Here is a 21,724-nt window from a genome sequence, read left to right on the forward strand (position 1 = left end):
GTTATAGCTTCAGCAAAAGTCCCGGAAGTCATAGTCCCGGGAGAAGTTTCGATAATTATCGACTTAGAGAGGGAGGCCGATGGCTCGGTCCCAGTGGGGGAGGCCGACGGCTCGGTCCCAGTAAAAGAATCCGAGGTGCTGACCACAGCGGGGTTCCCGGAGGCCTCTGCCCCAGAGGGGTTCCCAGAGGCCACTGCCCCAGCGGGGTTCCCGGAGGCCACTGCCCCAGTGGGGTTCCCGGAGGCCACTGCCCCAGCGGGGTTCTCGAAGGCCACTGCCCCGGGTGGTGTTCAGAAAGTCACTGCCCCGGGTGGGGTTCAGAAAGTCACTGCCCCGGGTTGGGTTCAGAAAGTCACTGCCCCGTGTGGGGTTCAGAAAGTCACTGCCCCGGGTGGGGTTCAGAAAGTCACTGCCCCGGGTGGGGTTCAGAAAGTCACTGCCCCGTGTGGGGTTTAGAAAGTCACTGCCCCGGGTGGGGTTCAGAGAGTCTCAGCCTCGAGTAAGGTCAATAGTGACCAGGTCCTAGCAAAGCACTCCAGTCAGTCAGATGGGAAGGAAACAGATCCTGACTCTGTTGATATCTCAACATCCATAATCTTTGATGGGGACTTAGCCCAATTTCTGGCGCTTTTCAAACACTATTACATTATTATGTTGTCTAGACCATTTCTAGGCATCACTTTAGAGAACCTTGCGCTCTATCTGATTTATTCTTTTAGAGGAGAGCCTTTTGAGTGGGCGACCAGCCTAATGAAAGCTGAAGATCCCATTCTTCAGGATCCCCCAGCATTCTGTGATGCAATTATTAAAAGATATGGTTCCAAAGAAATTGGTTCAGGTTCCTCTAAGTCACCCGTCTTGTCTGCTGAGAGTCCACCAAATACTGTAAACTCGGCACAAGAGTCTCAGCCCGTTGTTTTGACTACAGGATGTGCTTTTCTGAATTCTTCTTCTAATAGGAGTACTTTGCCAGAAAGTTCAGCTCCCAAGGGTAAGAAACCTATCTCTGATTTGAACGCAGCCTTGCTGGGTGGTACCATCAGTTCAGACAATGTTTGGGGAATTACCTTGGTCAGACCTAAAGAGCTTTGTAAAAAGAAGAAGAAGAAAAAGAAATAATTTTTGACTCTTGCCTTGATAAAAAAAAAAAAGATTTTTTTTTTCCTTGTCTTGTGTCCAGTGGCCACCGTCAAGGGAAGGGCACTGTTACAAGCTGTTGTTGCAGCTTGTTTCTGTTTTCTTGTCTGTTAGACCAGTGTGTCAGGTTTTTTTTTGTATCCCTTGTTTTGGATAGTCTGTATTTTGGGGTCCTTTGACCCCTCCTCAAGGGGGGGGGGGGTACTGTTATGAGCCACGGCTGTGGCTCATTCCTGTTTTGCATGTCGGTTAGGTATTTTATGTTATTCTTCTGTTTATGTTCCCCGTGGGTGTCATGGGGTGCTCGGAGCTCACCCTTAAGGAGGGGATACTGTTATGAACCACAGGTAGTGGTTCATTCCTATTTTATGTTTATAAGTTGTCTTGCAGGCCAGGATTTCCCGTTGCTCTGTTTAAGAATACTCTTGTTTGCTGCCGCTGGTTAGTCTGTGTAATTGCAGCTTGTTCCCATGTGTTCAGCCTCACCTGGCTGCTAATTGCATCTTGTCAGTTTGGAGTCATGCAACAGGGCAGCTGCATGACATTATTAATTAGGCCTCTATATGCTGGCTCAGTGCAATTCACAGACGCTGGTGATATTTCTAGGTTTCCAGTCTGCTTGAAGTCTGAGCTTGTTACTGTTAGTTCCTGAGCTCCTGTGTAGCAGTGTCTGTCGAGCTGCTTCCTGTGTCGATTCCTGTGTCAGTCCCTGTGTCGATTCCTGTGTCTGATCCCGTGTCCTGCCGTGAAGCGTTCCTGTCCAGAAGTCTTGTGGCCTTGCCTATGCCTGGTCGAGTTTCTGGCTTCTTGGTGTCCATCGGTCTGTCGTTTGGGATTCTGCCTGTCCTCCAGTTCTGAGAGTCTGTGTCGGCAGCATTGGGGGTTCCTGTCCGTTTGCCAGTATTCGTACCGGTTCCGTGAGTAGCGGCTCTGCCGCGTCCGTCGGCCTAGGCCGCTGTATTCCGTTATTATTTCTGTCACTGGTGTTTTGCAGAGGGTTCTGCTTATGCTGTCACTGCCGGTACACAAAAGTATTGTGTCGGCGTGTGGTCAGCATTTCTTTTGTTGTTCTTTTCCTTTGGCGGCAAGCCGCACATACTTTGGTTTTAGGTTTGTTAGTAGCCCCTGGCCTTGTTGTTTAGTTAGAGGGCCATTTGTTATCACCCTGTCTCGGTTCACTCTTTGTCTCTCATTAAGACCTGAGGGGGCATCGAAGTTGGGCAGACGTAATCCGCCCTTCAAACGCGGCTGCCATGGGCTCAAGCAACCATAGTCTCGCAAGAGTGTACTGACAGCACGGGCGAGACAACGGAGATAGGGCGCCAGGGGCTATTCCCTTTCCATTCCCCTTTCCCAGCATTACGTCCTGGTGCTCTGGACTCACTTCATAACATCTCCCTTGTTCTGAGCACCAGGAACCTCACACAGAATTCCATTCTGACCCAATACTTAAAAATAAGATATTATGATATTAAGATATTAAGGTCAGATGGTAAACATACTAGACTAAAATTATTCAGCAAAACTTGAACCGACTAGGAGGGATCTATAATAAGAATGTTAAAGGATGGATTATATAAGTGATCACCTATTAACCCAGTACTTGAAATTAAGATATTGTGAAGGCACTATAGAATCCTTATGGCGATAAGGCCTTAGGATCATCCGATCGAGCCCCACACTCTGAGTCTGACAAATAATCCCATGTGGAAAATCCCACTAGGACATAAAACCAAAAAATGTTATAGGTACTGTATATATTCTCACACATTCAGAATCTAGCAAATGTTATTATATAAATAACCACTGAAAGGACTGAGTATATCAATAGGCTACATGAAAACATTGAAATATATTATTGTTAGTCTGTATATATTGATTATGTATATAATTAGCCTATTTGAATGGGAAAAAAGAAAAAGGAAGGGACCAGACGGAGGCCATGAGATTTGCGGACCAAAAAGACAGATTGTAAGGTTTGCTTGTATGGTGTTAGAGGTCAAGTTCTATTGTTTCATTGAGTCCCTCGAGTTTTCTATATCTGTCAACCCCCCTCGGTGTGGGTGATATAGGTTCAATACCTATGAGGTGGACATCTTGTGGATTTTTTTGATGACATGCCACAAAATGTCTTGAAACACTATGAAGAATATAGCCCTTAAGGATGTTACGCCTGTGTTCTAGAAACCTGGTTTTGAGTTTATGTGTTGTGCATCCCACATACATTAATTTACAGCTGCAGACTAACATGTATATGACGAATACACTGTTACAATTGATAAAGGAATTAATGGTGTGTTGTATGTTATCTGTCGAGAAGAAATATTTGGTTTTATTCTGTATTTATGAGCATGTTAAACAGTAATTGGAACCGCATTTGTAACAACCTATTGTTTTAGTTAGCCACTGTGAGGAATTGAGAGTGGTATTAGATTGTACCGATTTTCTTCTATCTACAAAAAAACTAGGGGCAAGATGCTGTTGTAGATTAGTAGAACATTTAAAAATAACCGAGGGTTTTCCCCAATTTCTGTTTTGAGGATATGGTCCATGAGTAATATAGGAAAGTTAGCAGAGATTATGGGGGTAATTCCAAGTTGATCGCAGCAGGAAATTTTTTAGCAGTTGGGCCAAACCATGTGCACTGCAGGTGTGGCAGATATAACATTTGCAGAGAGAGTTAGATTTGGGTGGGTTATAGTGTTTCTGTGCAGGGTAAATACTGGCTGCTTTATTTTTACACTGCAATTTAGATTGCAGATTGAACACACCCCACCCAAATCTACTCTCTCTGCACATGTTATATCTGCCCCCCCTGCAGTGCACATGGTTTTGCCCAACTGCTAAAAAATTTCCTGCTGCGATCAACTTGGAATTACCCCCTATATTTCTTATTTTGCAAGAAGAGTTGTTATATTGTGAAAACAAATGTGGTTTATCTTGTTCATATTTACGATTGGCTGGTCTATATTCTAAGAGATCTTTTCTGTCTAATTGGTCAACCCGTGCGCGGGCTGATTGGACAAGTTCCAAAGGATAGCCTTTATCACATAATGAGTGAGATAGTTTGTCTGTTTGTGCCCTATAATTGTGATATTCGCTACAATTACGTCTAAGGCATCGTAGTTGGCCATACGGAATGTTTGTAATCCAGGGCTTATGATGTGAACTATTGTAGTGCAAAAAGTTATATTTATCTACCTCTTTTCTAAAGGTTTTGGTTGAGATAGCCCCATCTATTATGGTGAGGGATACATCGAGAAAAGAGATGGAAGATCTATCTAAGGTGCAAGTGAAACATACATTAAATTCATTGTTGTTTAAAAGTGAAGTAAAATCAGAAAAAAGAGTGATGTCTCCATCAAAAATTAAGAAAAGGTCATCTATGTAGCGGCCATAGTAGACGAGGTCCGTGCCCAAGTTCCGCCCCCAAACGTGTGCATCTTCAAACGCCCCCATGTATAGGTTGACAAAACTGGGCGCGAACCTTGTCCCCATGGCCGTCCCCAAAATCTGTAAACAAAAAATGGTGATTGAATAAAAAATAATTATGTGACAATATGAATTTAGTGGGAATCAAAATAAATTCTTGTAAATCCTTAAATAGGATATTTGTTTTAGACAGGTACTGAGCAATGGTAGCAACGCCTTTATTGTGCGGAATATTAAAATATAATGCCTGCACATCGCAAGTCATAAAAAAATACGAATCCTTCCATTTAATCCTTGCAATGGAATTTAAAAAGGCTGTAGTGTCTTTAATATGTGAAGGAAGAGTGGACGCTAGAGGCTGTAAAAAATAATCAACAAAATGTGATAAATTAGACGCGAGGGACCCTACATCAGAAATTATGGGTCTACTAGGGGGTGCAGTGAGTGATTTGTGGATTTTGGGTAAGTGATAGTAGGTTGGAGTGATAGGATGGGTGGGTATAAGATACCTCATCTCTTCCCTCGATATTATTCCCCCCTCAAAAGCATTCTCAATAAGTCTAGTGAGGGACTTGTGAAAATCACTAGAGGGGTCTGATGGTAACAAAGTATAAAAATATTTATCACGTAATTGTCTATAGGCCTCAGATAGATAATCATCTGTATCTTGTATTACAATACCCCCTCCCTTGTCGGCCGGCTTAATGACAAGGGAGGGGTTATCGATAAACTTACGTAGAGATAGTTTTTCTCTTACTGGTAAATTATGCTTATACTTCGATTTTTTTGTGCTCTTTACGACACAAAGTGTCTATTGGTGGACTTCTATGGTGTAGGGGGAAAAGTGGGACCTGTTTTTAAACCGTGAGCAACGATCAGTTATCTCTACTGTGGTATAGATAGGAATAGAATCTGCCAAAGAGTTACTGTATTATCCAGTAGTAGAGACTCTAACATCTCTATGCCACTCTTGTAACCGTCATCTAAGATGATGGGTATACTGTCTAATTTTTGCTGAGTGAGTTTTTTGGAGGCGAAATATCTCTTCCGTGCTAAAGTACGTATATATCTATTAAGTTCAACAAAAAGGTTGAAAAATACAGGTGGTTTTCAAGGAGCAAATTTCAGACCTTTGTTTAATAGTTTTATGTCGTTTTTCTCCAATTGGACAGAAGACAATTTATGAATATTATTATTTACGATATCAGATCTTGCTTTTTTCCTCTGTATCCGACGTCCTCCTCTGTGTCCTCTATGCTGCTTTCCCTTCCCCTTTTTAGGGTGTCTATTTGAAGGGATTCGTATTGGTTCTGTGTATGATGATAAGGTGGCGGAGTTTGGTGTCTCCTCTGGCCCTTCTCTAAAAAACCTGAGGTGACTGTCTTGAAGGTTGAATGTGATGAGTACATATTAGATAGATTCCTTAAATTGGAATCTTTGGGGCTCACTGACATATCCTCATGAGGGATAGTACATATTGTAACTAATCAGTTGCACTAGAGTTATATCTTCAATTAGTAGTTCTTCTGTATACTGAATTGAATTAACATTTTATATTAGACAAGTCAAATGCGCATACTGTCTATATATTATCTACGGTGTTTCAGAGTTGATTATTTTAATTGTTGTACTGTCTTATTTATTTTATTTTAACAAAATAAATCATATTTTCTATACTACATTCTTGTCAGCTCTCCATATGTATGGTCCATTTGCAATACCCTGAGCGCAGCCATTTCTTCCTATTCTGTTTCTGTTTCGGGTACGCCTTACCTTTTGCTTTCGCTAAGGGACGAAAGGAGCGAAAGGGAGTACTCTTAGCCTTCGGCTCCGAATGAGCAGTGCTAGGTAGACATGTTGTTTTAGCAGAAGCTAAGTCAGCCACTATCTTGTTGAGGTCTTCTCCGAAAAGAATGTCCCCCTTAAAAGGGAGTACCTACAGGGTTTTTTTAGAGTCCATATCCACAGACCAGGACCGTAACCAGAGAATCCGGCGAGCCAAAATGGACATAGTAGAAGCCTTGGCCGTCAGAATACCGGCATCAGAAGCAGCCTCCTTAATGTAAGGAGACACTGTAACAATATATAACAAGCATTGTCTAGCATGATCAGAAGTGTTGGAAGGCAACTCCACCTCCAGCTCCTGAGCCCACGCTTCAACAGCCCATGTCGCTGCAATGGTGGGCCTATGTGCAGCACCGGTTAGGGTGTAGATAGCCTTCAAACAACCCTCCACACGCTTGTCCGTCGGCTCTCTCAATGACGTGACGGTAGTTACAGGCAGAGCTGAGGATTCCACCAGTCACGCCACCTGCGTAGCCACTGGATGGGGTGTTTCCCAATTCTTACTTAGCTCCACAGTGAGGGGGCAGTGAGCCAGCATCTTCTTGTAAGGTGTGGATTTCTTTCCTGGATTTTCCCAGGACTCCTGACTTATGTCAACTAAATGGTCAGAGCGAGGTAAAACTTGTTTAACCACTTTCTGACGTTTAAACCTGTCCGGTTTCTTAGGGGCAGCATCAGGCTCCGGTTCATCATCCACTTGAAGAATGAGCCTGATAGTCTCCAACAAGTCAGGAACAGCCGCCTGTTAAACAGCTTCCCCATCAGAAGCATCGGGATCAGAATCTGTGGGGTCAATGTAAATGCCATCCTCATCAGACGAGGTGTCTGGGACATGGGTGGATTGTGAGGAAGTAATTGCCTGCTTAGAGGACCCCTTGGTCTTAGGCGGGCGAGAGTTAGACTTCTGAGTAGTCAGTGATTGGTTCAATTGCTGTAACTGAGCAGACAGTTGATCTGCCCATGGCGGGTTAACCGTGAGGACCATAAGCGGTTGCACCGGTACAGGAGGTCCCATAGGGGGCTTTAGTATAGTTACAAGTGTATTCAATAGCGTATAAAAGGTAGCCCAAGGTGGGTAATTTTTAACCCCCGTTGCTACAGTCCCACTGGGGGGTAAGGAATCCCCAGAACCTGAACCCTCAGCTGCTATGTTTTCCTCAAATGTGTCTGCAGCGTCAACACCACACAATGTGGGATCAGCCCCAGCACCGTTGCCCTTTGTAGCTGACATAATCAAAAGCTCAATGCAAGGCAACACAGTACAATATCAGCAGCACAATACCTGACAAGAATCCCCTGTGCAGTGTATTTCAGCACAAACAAGGAATTTCAGAGGTATATGGTGACTAAAAATCACAGAGAAAAATACACGCTGAGTATATCCTGTGAACTACCTATATTAATTGATAAACCTGACGCACTTAGCCCCCTCATGTTATAGAATATAGGGATAGCAATCTGAGTGAGATACACGAAATGGAGGTCACACAGCAGCTATATGCATACACGCAGTCACATTGTACAATGCAGAAATTATGACATGCAATAAAACTGCACTGGACTAGCAATACAGAGTAGTACTATGTATAGCTATACACTCAATAGATATAACAATGCACAGTAAAGACTGGATGTATGTCACTGGGTACTTATACTAAATAACCCTGACTGAATGCACTTTTTCTTAACTAACACTGTCAGCAGACATGTAGAATACTTAAGTCTCCTGTAAAATGCACAGCGCTGACAGGCAGGCGGCTTTACAGAGGAGGATTTGCCCAAACAGTCCCAGGATCAGCTCAGCTTGTCCTAATAGCGCCCAAACACTGACAGGGAGTGAGGGAGAGAGATATGCAGCTCCAGGGTGGGAACATTTACTCTAAATGGTGCCTTGGGGCTGTGGAAGGGGCTACAGGTCAAAGCCTTATCCCCCTGCTGGACTTCACCACTGGGTACTGTGGGCTTAAATAATCGGTTTTATGAGAGAAAACCGACCTGTGCCCATGACCCGGTGATCTAGTGGGGTCCCTGTACTACCACAGTGTCCACGCCAGCACGCGCCGCCCGTCTCCCACCAGCCGCGTGGGGTCGCGATTTACCTCCTCCCTGAGTGCGGCCCCGTGATCCAGGAGAACAGCGGTCATGTGTGTGACTGACATGAAGAAAACCGGAGCCTCCACTGTAAGTACCCAGCAACCAGGGCGCGGGAGTGTACAGCATCCCTGGGGGAGGTGATGGAGCTGCAGCAGGAGATATCTGACTGACATCTAGCACTTACAGTGCCTCTGCTGCAGCCCTTGAAGTCTTTATTTTTCTTTAAAAAGCTTTTTCTTAGGGCTGCTGGAGCAGCCCCCCTGTTGTATGCCTGCTTACTGCATGGCACCAACTCCAAAACTAAGCTCCTGTGCACGGAGGCGGGGTTATAGAGGAGGCGGCACTATGCATCTTTGGAAGAAGGTCAAAGCTTTGAGCCTGTTGGTGCCTTGGATCAAGATCCTACTCTATACCCCGATGTTATTTCCTGTGGTGCCCAGTGTACCCCGCAGCAGAAATGCCCCTTATAAATTATGCCCCAGTGGAGGGCTGATGGTACTGCGTACCACCACCAAATTTCTTAATGGTACTCCGTACCAACCCGTACCACCCTACTTTCAGTACTGGGCCCTATACAGTACTTAACGAACCCCTGTTGAGTTCCCGACAGACAGGATCCTGATCCTAAGGACGCCGGATGAAGTGAGTACTGCATACAGCCAGGGAAGGGAGAGTTTGGTTTAGGCACCAACAGGGGACACTTAGGGTTAAGCACCAAAGAGGAGGTTTAGGCTGCAGGAGGGGATCTTTTGGGTTAGAGGGGAGGGGGGTACACTATAAATTTTTGCATTTGGGGTGCCGTCGTCGGGGTACTGAGCGCCGGCATCCCGAATGCCGGCGATATCATATATCTTCTGCTTTATTGTTTTCATTATTTACAGTACTGTATTTAATTGTACTGTAGCTTACGTTACAGTGTTATTTTTTCCACAGTACCTCATGCCCCACCCCTCTAGGAGCATGCCGGCCAGGAGGAAGGGAGCTCCGGCAGTGGTAATCATTATTATTGTTACATACACACTATTTTCCTACAGTATTACTGTCTTTTTTATTTTACAATACTTGTTATCTTTTACACACAGACTGCCTGCTTATCGACACAGAGGCAGAGGAGGAGCCTTCTGCCAACCTCGGTAAGTACTGTAATCTACAGTACTGTACTGTACATTGTGTTCTACCAATGGGTTGGGTTCGCTTGACCCACAGCGGCATTCTGAATGCCGGGATCCCGACAGACGGTATTTTAAATACAGGTACAGTACTGTACAGAACGTCCCCTACCAATGGACAGTCATTCTGCTCCTATTATGAATGTCTCTCTGCCTCCTGTACTCTACTTCCTGTAGCACGGTACTACTGTAAAGTACTGTACAATACAGTAGTACAGTAGTACTGTAAATAACAATGTAAAATGTGACTTTTTGTTTTTGGTTTATATATATATTTTTTATATTCAACACAGATATTGTTTAAATGGAGCCGGAGGAGGAGGAGCCCCAGTGTAGTAAGTACAGTAGGAATTTATCTAGCCCATTCTTAAAAGTATTGACCAAGTCTGCCTTAACTACTCTCTCAGACAGGGAATCCCAAACATTTATTGTCCTTACTGTGAAGAACCCTTTTCTCCTCTGTGTGTGAAATCTCCTCTCCTCCAACCTTATCGGATGTCCACGTATCTTCTATGTCGATCTTATTTAAAAAAATCTTCCGCATGCTCCATGTATTGTCCCCTTATATATTTGTAAATGTTGATCATGTCCCCTCTTAGTCTCCTCTTTTCCAGTGTAAACATGCCTAGCCTTGCAAGCCTTACCTCGTATTCCAGCATCTCCATCCCCTTGATCAGTTTGGTCGCCCGCTTCTGAACCTTTTCTAGTTCCAGGATATCCTTTTTGTAGTATGGTGCCCAAAATTGTGCACAGTATTCAAGATGTCAGAAATCCATGTTGGTTCCTAACAATAACCTTATTGGCTTCAAGGACTATCTGTATACTATTCCATAAAATACCATCCAGTCCTTTCCCCACTATGGATAGGAGTCTATAGTTACCCGGCTCAGATTTACTTACCTTTTTTGACTATCGACACTACAGTACTTCTGCTATATGCCAGTCTTTGGGAACCATGCCTGATGTACTGTACTGTGAGTCATTAAAGATCAATAATTGCGGTCTTGCTAGTTTGGAGTGTACAGTACAGGTAATTCCATGAGAACCCTAGGGTGAATTCCATCTGGACCAGGTGACTTATTAATCTTATCTTATTAATCTTAATCAGTCACAGACTACTTCCTCTCTTAACTACAGTAAGCATTTACAGTAGCAGTGTGACATTATCGTTGCTGAGGTTACTGTTATGTGTTAATCCCATCATCTGGTCTTCTCTTGCGAATACAGAAGAGAAAAACTCATTTTAATTTTTCCACTACAGTATATCATTATCATCTTTGATTAAGACGCCCAACTTGTCTGTTAAAGGGCCTACAGTATACTCTCCTTCTTTAATCGTTGCGGTTGATATACAGTATTTGTAATAACTGTACTGTACAGTATTTGGTTTATAATATTTTTTTTATTTTCCACTCCACTAATTATCAGTGACACCAAGGAGGAAGCGGAAGAGGAGAAGCCTTCTCCCCAACTTGGTAAGTAATCTACAGTACTGTACTGTACATTGTGTTCTACCAATGGGTTAGGTTCACGTTACCGGTGGTCAGGATACCAGCAGTCAGGTGACCGACAGCGGCATCCTGATTACAGAAATCCCAACAGGGCGAGGTACAGTATCCTAACCTTTCTCCAATTCCCCCTAATTCCTGCCTTGGCAATTCTGAATTGCCGGGATCCCGACAGCCGGTATTTTAAATACAGGTACAGTACTGTATGTACCAAAAGCCATCTAGTGTTTATGTCTAAACTAATGAAAGATTGGGGTACTACTACTGTGTGGCATTTTTATAATTTCTAAAAAGCCACCCTGGAGTTAACTCTTGCTTAAATTAAAAAAAGAAAGAAAAAGCCTTACGCCTTATTTTTCCCCCCCACAGCTATCGTCAAAGAGGAGGAGGAGGAGCAGATGCATCCGTCTGGTGGCACCCCACTCCTACACAGTAAGTACTGTACTGTACAATTTGGAAATAGAAATACTGTACACAGTGTAAACAATGTGCAATGTATAGCACTGTATGTATATTTAATATTTTTGGAGGCTATTGTCTGTTTTAAATTTTTAGTCCATTGGGCTTTATTTAGTACAGTATGTACAGTACATTATTATTTTATTAAATGTACTGTACTTTACAGTATGCAATGTAGGGCCACAAATCCATTGTGCTTTTCAAATACTGTACAACATCAGTGTTAAAAAATGTACAGTATGCTCACACAGCAATGTGGGCCGGGGGGGTCAAGATGATGTGAAAGTGAACAATGCAAAAACGGGATGCAATTGAAAGTTTCATGTACAGTACTGTAATGTATTGTGTTGAAAAGAGTATTGAATTTACTTTTTTTGTAATTAATTTTTGTTTTCACAGGCCCTGAACTGCCAAGGCTCCAGGCGCCTCTGCACCCCCCCCCCCCCAACCAGTAAGTAATGTACTGTATAATTTGGAAATAGAAAGAGTGCTACAGCATGTACTGTACAGTATGTACTGTATACTGTATTTTATCTTTATGGGGTTCTATTGTGTGTTTAATTTTTAGCTCCATTGTTTTTTTTTTGTAACAGTATGTACAGTACACTATTAAGTTTTTTTTTTTTTTTACTCTCCTTTATGCACTGTAGTGCAACACATTTTGTTGTGCTTTTAAATTACAACATCAGTGTTAACAAATGGGTAATAACATGGAGGTGGGAGGCCCTGCTCACAAGTTTACAGTCTATAGTAAAAAAGCCATTGATTCTGTTCAAAAGGAACGGTACGGTAGGAGTTACTGTACCTATAGTACTGTATGTTATCAAATTGCAAATTTTTCATGGGCTTTATGATTGAATATGCTCACACAGCAATGTGGGCCATGGGGTCAAGAGGATGGTAAAGTGAATGAGAAAACGCGAAAATACTGTACAGCATGTGTGGACTTTACAGTGGGGATGCAAGTGAAAGTTTCATGTAGTGTACTATACTGTATTGTGTCAAAAAGAGTACTGTACAGTATTTCATGTAATGAACCTTTTTTAGAATTCAATAAACAAAACAGAATAAAAAACAGCGCTCCAAGTCAATAGTTCAGCATACAAGGCTTAAGGTGGTCACCCCCACCTCAAAAAGTCCACCGTTTCATTCAGGGCCGGTGCTAGGGTGTTCGGCGCCCTCCTGTAAAATATAAATTTGCGCCCTCCCATACTGTGGGCCCCTGAGCTGCAGGAGATCCGTGCAAGCCTATGGATGTGAACTCTCTGCCCACACACACTCTGTGCAGCGCGTTATGGCCCTGCACACAGACAGTGCCGTAACTAGACATTTTAGCGCTGTGTGCATGAGAGGGCATCGGCGGCGTCCCCCCCCCACCTGATTGTAAAATAGGGGTAGTGCGCGCCGCTGGCGCGCGCAAAAAATATAGGGGCGTAGCTTCATGGGGAAGGGGTATGGCCACAAAATAATACCAATGCATATTACATATTATAGTAGTCTCCATTATTCAAACTACGCCGCACAGTAGCGCACCTACACCAGGTAGAGCCCCTTTTTACACATTACGGCAGACAGAGTACCCTTTTTACACATTACTGCGGACAGTACCCCCCTTTTTACACATTACGGCAGACAGCGTCCCTCTTTTTACACATTACGTCAGACAGCGTCCCTCTTTTTACACATTACGTCAGACAGCGTCCCTCTTTTTACACATTACGGCAGACAGCGTCCCCTTTTTACACATTACGGCAGACAGCGTCCCCTTTTTACACATTACGACAGACAGCGTCCCCTTTTTACACATTACGGCAGCCATATACACCACAACCCTCCACCAAGCACACATATAGTACACCACAACCACCTCTCACACACTCATGTACACCAGCCCTGCACACACTACCTGGCACACGTACACATACATACATATATACATAAATACAAACACACACATACATATACATATACACACACACACACACACACACACACACACACATTTTCTCTCACACTGGCCCTCATTCCGAGTTGTTCGCTTGCAAGGCGATTTTAGCAGAGTTACACACGCTAAGCCTCCGCCTACTGGGAGTGAATCTTAGCTTCTTAAAATTGCGAACGATGTATTCGCAATATTGCGATTACAAACTACTTAGCAGTTTCAGAGTAGCTTCAGACTTACTCGGCATCTGCGATCAGTTCAGTGCTTGTCGTTCCTGGTTTGACGTCACAAACACACCCAGCGTTCGCCCAGACACTCCCCCGTTTCTCCAGCCACTCCCGCGTTTTTTCCGGAAACGGTAGCGTTTTTATCCACACGCCCATAAAACGCAGTGTTTCCGCCCAGTAACACCCATTTCCTGTCAATCACATTACGATCGCCGGAGCGAAGAAAAAGGCGTGAGTAAAAAAACTATCTTCATAGCAAAAATACTTGGCGCAGTCGCAGTGCGAACATTGCGCATGCGTACTAAGCAGAAAAACGCTGCGATGCGAAGAAAATTACCGAGCGAACGACTCGGAATGACCCCCACTCTTTTTACATCCACTTACCACAATCTTGCTGGCTAGATCTTCACAGTCTGCTAGCCTGGTCCTATGTAGCTCCGCCCCCTTTCAATAGAACGAACACTGAAACTCCTCTCACTGTCACAGGGGAGAGAGGAGAAGGCTTCCTGCTGCCGGCGCTGCTGCGGCTGCCTGTCAGTGTGACAGGCACAGCCGCAGCAGCAGCAGCAGGTGGGACAGGACGGCGCTTCAGCAGGGATGCAGAGCAGTGAAGGCGCCTCTCCTGCCCGGCGCCTACCTGCACTGCATCAGTCCACAATCGCCTATACGCGATTCAGTCCACAATCGCCTATACGCGCACCCGCTGGAATAGCAGGAATTCAATAGTTCTTCTCTCAATAAAATTCTTTGTCAATCGCTTCCAGTCATCAGTTAATTCTCAATAGAGTTCTCCTTCTCTCGTATTCCCTGTGGTGGTATTTGGTATCAATAATCTCCGTAAACACCCACCAAAAACAAAAGTGAGAGCATATATAGTGTAACACTATTTAAACAAAAATTGCAATTCTAAAAAACCTCTTCTAAAATTCAAATAGGTATATAATCCACCATACACTCAGCTGTGTGTACCAGAAAAAATTGGGGGCCAGTGCGTGCCCACCCTAATAAAGCATGTGATGTCAACACAGGTACCTCCCAGGCAGTGACGTACGGTGAGGTCAGTGGCTGGGGAGGCACGTGCAGCTAACACCCAAATCCCCCCCCCCCCCAGGGTAAAAAAAAGAAAGAAAAAAAAGTGTAGTCCCTCACACATCACTAAAACCAGCACCAAGCAGAACCAACTAGGGATGATAATGCCATAGCAGGGGAGACACTCAGTGTCGGGTCCCCCTGCCATAACATTAATCAGCCCCCAAGCCAGTCAACCCAGGACTGGAATTCCTTGGAAAGTGGGGACCCCAAAAAATAAAAACGGGGTCCCCCCTCCCGAGCAACAACCAGCACTGGTCTGATAGCTCAGTGCTATGCCCCGCACCCCTGGTGGCGGTGGGTGCGGGGTTCATTGTATGTTAAAATTGTTCTTTACAGGTGGCCTACAGGTCCCAGCAAGCCTGCCCCAGCATGCTAGCACTTAGAGAACCACAAGTGCCAGCATGCCCAGACATAAAGGGCCCGCTGGCACCTGTAAAGAAAATATTAAAATAAAACACCACACTGTCTCAAAAAAAGTTTTATTAGTCAGGATCTTCACCTGGGGGCGGCAGCCTTTAGGCTCTTTTGCATGGCCACCGCCTTCCCAGGGCTTCCGCCGTCTTCGCATGGCGGGCTGGTGGACAAATGGCTCTTTTGCGCGGCCGCCAACCCACCAGGGCTTCCACCGTCTTCGTGTGGCGGGCTGGCAGCCATATAGCTCTTTTGCGTGGCCGCCAACCCACCAGGGCTTCCGACGTCTTTGCCTGGCGGTATGGCGCCCACCAGGACTTCCGTCATCTTCGCCTGGCGGGCTGGCAGCGAAGTATCTCTTTTGCGCGGCCACCAACCCACCAGGGCTTCCGGCATCTTCGCCTGGCAGGCTGGCGGCCATATAGTTCTTTTGCGTGGCCGCCAACCCACCAAGGCTTCTGAAATCTTCGTCTTGCTGCCTGGCGCCCACCAGGACTTCCGACGTCTTCGCCTGGTGGGCTGGCGGCCATAACGCTCTTTTGCATGGCCCGCCAACCCACCGGGGTTTCCGGCGTCTTCGCCTGGCAGGCTGGTGGACATATAGCTCTTTTGCGTGGCCGCCAACCCACCAGGGCTTCCGACGTCTTTGCCTGGCGCCCACCAGGACATCCGTCATCTTCGCCTGGCGGGCTGGCAGCCAAGTATCTCTTTTGCGTGGCCACCAACCCACCAGGGCTTCCGGCATCTTCGCCTGGCAGGCTGGCGGCCATATAGCTCTTTTGCGTGGCCGCCAACCCACCAGGGCTTCTGAAATCTTCGTCTTGCTGCCTGGCGCCCACCAGGACTTCCGACGTCTTCGCCTGGTGGGCTGGCGGCCATAACGCTCTTTTGCATGGCCCGCCAACCCACCGGGGTTTCCGGCGTCTTCGCCTGGCAGGCTGGTGGACATATCACTCTTTTGTGTGGACCGCCAACCCACCAGGACTTCCGGCGTCTTCGCCTGGCGGGCTGGTAGCCAAATAGCTCTTTTGCGCTACCGCCAACCCACCAGGGCTTCCTACATCTTCACCTGGCACCCACTAGGACTTCCAGCGTCTTCGCCTAGCGGGGTGGCGGCCATATTGCTCTTTTGCATGGCCCGCCAACCCACCAGGACTTCCGACGTCTTCGCCTGATGGGCTGGCGGCCATATCGCTCTTTTGCATGGCCCGCCAACCCACCGGGGCTTCCGGGAACATCTTCGCCTGGTGGGCTGGCGGACATATCGCTCTTTTGTGTAACACGCCAACCCACCAGGGCTTCCAGCGTCTTCGCCTGGCGGCCAAATAGCTCTTTTGCGCTGCCGCCAACCCACCAGGGCTTCCGACGTCTTCGCCTGGCGCCCACTAGGACTTCCGGCGTCTTCACCTGGCGGGGTGGTGGCCATTTAGCTCTTTTTCACGGCCGCCAACCCACCAGGGCTTCCGACGTCTTCGCCTGGCGCCAACCAGGACTTCCGGTGTCTTCGCCTGGCGGGCTGGCAGCCAAGTAGCTCTTTTGTGCGCCGCCAACCCACCAGGGCTTCCGACGTCTTCACCTAGGAAGCAGCAGCCTGTAAGCTGCTGCCTCTCCCCAGGGCTTCTGTTCGGATGTCTTCACCTGGTGGGCGGCAGCCTTTAAGCTCTTTTGCATGGCCACCGCCCACCAGGACTTCCTTTCTCTTCTATCTTCAGGAACTCTTCCCTGCTCCTCCCCGGCCGACGAACTGAGTGCAACGCCTCGTGCTGGCTTCTATAAGCCAGCCTCAAGGGGCAGGTAGATGACGTGGTGAGCCGTGATTGGCTCACGGTGGCCATCTTGGATTTCAAAAATGGCGCTGCTACGCCATTATTGAAACTGGTGAATGCTTTCAAAGTGTGCTTTCACGGCTGACAGGGACTGGATCCATGATCCTGGCCTGCCACCGCCCGCCCCCGCCTAAGTCCCGCCACCATGTCGCATAAGTCCCGGCTCCCGCCGCATCAGTCCCGCACCCGCCTCCGTCCACTACCGTCCCCTATGCCGGGTCTAGTGTGGATATTAAACTAAAATAGAACTCTGCATGTGTGGAACGGGGGGTGGTGGGGGGGAAACATTAATATATAATATTGCTGTCCAGGGCTTCCATCCAGTAACTTAATAGCGCTGCGGGTGCGGCGCTATTAAGTTACTGAAAGACCTGGACAGCAGTATAGACAGTTGTACTGTAACTGTGACAGTGTGTGAGTGTACTGTAACTAAGCACTTACATGCACTGACACACTGCAGCTGACATTAACTCTCTCTCACTCCCTGTACAGCACTGACAGTGATAGCCGGATGCAGTCACTGTCAGTGTTGAAGCTGCTGCCCAGTGCCCAATCCAGTGACAGTGGCGTGCTTTCATATGGCTGAAAGCACGTCCCTGCTGCTCTGAGGCACTTTATTGGTGCCGCTTCCAGTGCTTTTTTTAATGGGCTTTTGCAGCCCTCTCCTTGTCCCCGCCCCCCGCCCGTCCCCTGCTTTCAGCCGTTTATAATGAGCAGCGAGAGGCACCGCTCTCGGTGCCGCAGAAGATGACAGAAATCAGCTTCAACAGGTATTTTCATTCTAAAATTATTACCATAATATAAAGAAGATACTTATGACACAGAATATATGTGTCATAAGAATATTCTTTGTATTATTTTAATCATTAATGACAGGGGAGGCACTGCCTCCCCTGACTGCACGTCCCTGCTTCCGGGTTATTCATACGATCTCATCACCGGATGAGGAATTCATTTTTGTTTTCACAGGCCCTGAACTGGCTGAGGCGTATTAGTACTGTGGGGATCATTCCGAGTTGATCGCTAGATAAAAATGTTCGCTGGGCGTTTCTGGGTGTCAACTGACCATTTTCAGGGAGTGTTCGAAAAAATGCAGGCGTGCCCGGAAAAACGCAGGCGTGGCTTGAAAAACGCAGGCGCGGCTGGGCGAATGCAGAGCGTGTTTGTGAGATCAAATCCGGAACTGAACAGTCTGAAGTGATCGCAAGCTAGGAGTAGGTCTGGAGCTACTCTGAAACTGCACAATATTTTTTTGTAGTCGCTCTGCGTTCCTTTCGTTCGCACTTCTGCTAAGCTAAGATACACTCCCAGAGTGGCTTAGCGTTTGCACGGCTGCTAAAAACAGCTTGCAAGCGAACAACTCGGAATGACCCCCTGTGTTTGATCTGTTGCGATCGGAGGAGCTATCCGATGTGACACTTTTCATCAGATTTTTCGTCCAGATGCGTCGAAATCGGATGAAAAGTGCACAAATCGGACTAGAGGATGGGGACTTTAGATGGGTGGTTCTTTAACTGGTGATGTTGCCCATAGCAACCAATCACATTCTACATTAATTAACATTTACTGTATTTAACTACACTTACAGTAGATAATGCTGTAGATATAATTTGATTGGTTACTATGGGCAACATCACTGGCTGTAAAAATAAGATTTTACTTACCGATAAATCTATTTCTCGTAGTCCGTAGTGGATGCTGGGGACTCCGTCAGGACCATGGGGATCAGCGGCTCCGCAGGAGACAGGGCACAAAACTAAAGCTTTAGGATCAGGTGGTGTGTACTGGCTCCTCCCCCTATGACCCTCCTCCAAGCCTCAGTTAGGATACTGTGCCCGGACGAGCGTACACAATAAGGAAGGATATTGAATCCCGGGTAAGACTCATACCAGCCAACCAATCACACCGTATAACTTGTGATCTAAACCCAGTTAACAGTATGACAAACGTAGGAGCCTCTGAACAGACGGCTCACAACAATAACAACCCGATTTTTTTGTAACAATAACTATGTACAAGTATTGCAGACAATCCGCACTTGGGATGGGCGCCCAGCATCCACTACGGACTACGAGAAATAGATTTATCGGTAAGTAAAATCTTATTTTCTCTGACGTCCTAAGTGGATGCTGGGGACTCCGTCAGGACCATGGGGATTATACCAAAGCTCCCAAACGGGCGGGAGAGTGCGGATGACTCTGCAGCACCGAGTGAGAAAACTCCAGGTCCTCCTCAGCCAGGGTGTGCCCCTGACCAAGTAGCAGCTCGGCAAAGCTGTAAAGCCGAGACCCCTCGGGCAGTCGCCCAAGATGAGCCCACCTTCCTTGTGGAATGGGCATTTATATATTTTGGCTGTGGCAGTCCTGCCACAGAATGTGCAAGCTGAATTGTACTACACATTCAACTAGCAATCGTCTGCTTAGAAGCAAGAGCACCCAGTTTTTTGGGTGCATACAGGATAACAGCAAGTCAGTTTTCCTGACTCCAGCCGTCCTGGAAATCTATATTTTCAGGGCCCTGACAACATCTAGCAACTTGGAGTCCTCCAAGTCTCTAGTAGCCGCAGGTACCACAATAAGCTGGTTCAGATGAAACGCTGACACCACCTTAGGGAGAAACTGGGGACGAGTCCGCAGCTCTGCCCTGTCCGAATGGACAATCAGATATGGGCTTTTGTGAGACAAAGCCGCCAATTCTGACACTCGCCTGGCCGAGGCCAGGGCCAACATCATGGTCACTTTCCATGTGAGATATTTCAAATCCACAGATTTGAGCGGTTTAAACCAACGTGATTTGAGGAATCCCAGGACTACGTTGAGATCCCACAGTGCCACTGGAGGCACAAAAGGGGGTTGTATATGCAGTACTCCCTTGTCAAATTTCTGGACTTCAGGAACTGAAGCCAATTCTTTCTGGAAGAAAATCGACAGGGCCGAAATTTGAACCTTAATGGACCCCAATTTGAGGCCCATAGACACTCCTGTTTGCAGGAAATGCAGGAATCGACCGAGTTGAAATTTCTTCGTGGGGCCTTCCTGGCCTCACACCACGCAACATATATTCGCCACATGTGGTGATAATGTTGTGCGGTCACCTCCTTCCTGGCTTTGACCAGGGTAGGAATGACCTCTTCCGGAATGCCTTTTTTCCCTTAGGATCCGGCGTTCAACCGCCATGCCGTCAAACGCACCCGCGGTAAGTCTTGGAACAGACATGGTACTTGCTGAAGCAAGTCCCTTCTTATCGGCAGAGGCCCTGAGTCCTCTGTGAGCATCTCATGAAGTTCCGGGTACCAAGTCCTTCTTGGCCCATCCGGAGCCACGAGTATAGTTCTTACTCCTCTACGTCTTATAATTCTCAGTACCTTTGGTATGAGAAGCAGAGGAGGGAACACATACACCGACTGGTACACCCATGGTGTTACCAGAACGTCCACAGCTATTGCCTGAGGGTCTCTTGACCTGGCGCAATACCTGTCCAGTTTTTTGTTCAGGCGGGACGCCATCATGTCCACCTTTGGTCTTTCCCAACGGTGCACAATCATGTGGAAAAAACTTCTCGATGAAGTCCCCACTCTCCCGGGTGGAGGTCGTGCTGAGGAAGTCTGCTTCCCAGTTGTCCACTCCCGGAATGAAAACTGCTGACAGTGCTATCACATGATTTTCCGCCCAGCGAAGAATCCTTGCAGTTTCTGCCATTGTCCTCCTGCTTCTTGTGCCGTCCTGTCTGTTTACGTGGGCGACTGCCGTGATGTTGTCCCACTGGATCAATACCGGCTGACCTTGAAGCAGAGGTCTTGCTAAGCTTAGAGCATTGTAAATTGCTCTTAGCTCCAGTATATTTATGCGGAGAGAAGTCCCCAGACTTGATCACACTCCCTGGAAATTTTTTCCCTGTGTGACTGCTCCCCAGCCTTTCAAGCTGGAATCCGTGGTCACCAGGACCCAGTCCTGAATGCATAACTGTGGCACTTTAGTAGATGAGCACTCTGCAGCCACCACAGAAGAGACACCCTTGTCCTTGGAGACAGGGTTATCCGCTGATGCATCTGAAGATGCGATCCGGACCATTTGTCCAGCAGATCCCACTGAAAAGTTCTTGCGTGAAATCTGCCGAATGGAATCGCTTCGTAAGAAGCCACCATTTTTCCCAGGACCCTTGTGCAATGATGCACTGACACTTTTCCTGGTTTTTGGAGGTTCCTGACTAGCTCGGATAACTCCCTGGCTTTCTCCTCCGGGAGAAACACCTTTTTCTGGACTGTGTCCAGAATCATCCCTAGGGACAGCAGACGTGTCGTCGGAGACAGCTGCGATTTTGGAATATTTAGAATCCACCCGTGCTGTCGTAGAACTACTTGAGATAGTGCTACTCAGACCTCCAACTGTTCTCTGGACCTTGCCCTTATCAGGAGATCGTCCAAGTAAGGGATAATTAAGACGCCTTTTCTTTGAAGAAGAATCATCATTTCGGCCATTACCTTGGTAAAGACCCGGGGTGCCGTGGACAATCCAAACGGCAGCGTCTGAAACTGATAGTGACAGTTTTGTACCACGAACCTGAGGTACCCTTTGTGAGAAGG

At 46.7% G+C, this 21,724-nt stretch overlaps 1 long non-coding RNA gene across 1 annotated transcript; it reads left to right on the forward strand.

The window, feature by feature from the left end:
* Positions 1 to 9,439: 9,439 nt before the first annotated feature.
* On the forward strand, positions 9,440 to 10,012 carry LOC135057547 (uncharacterized). The gene is made up of 3 exons (XR_010244195.1): positions 9,440 to 9,501; positions 9,591 to 9,641; positions 9,971 to 10,012. It is a non-coding gene; the product is annotated as an uncharacterized LOC135057547 (long non-coding RNA).
* Positions 10,013 to 21,724: the final 11,712 nt, after the last annotated feature.

Source organism: Pseudophryne corroboree, chromosome 3 (genome assembly GCF_028390025.1).
Source record: "Pseudophryne corroboree isolate aPseCor3 chromosome 3, aPseCor3.hap2, whole genome shotgun sequence".
NCBI classification, from domain to species: Eukaryota; Metazoa; Chordata; class Amphibia; order Anura; family Myobatrachidae; genus Pseudophryne; species Pseudophryne corroboree.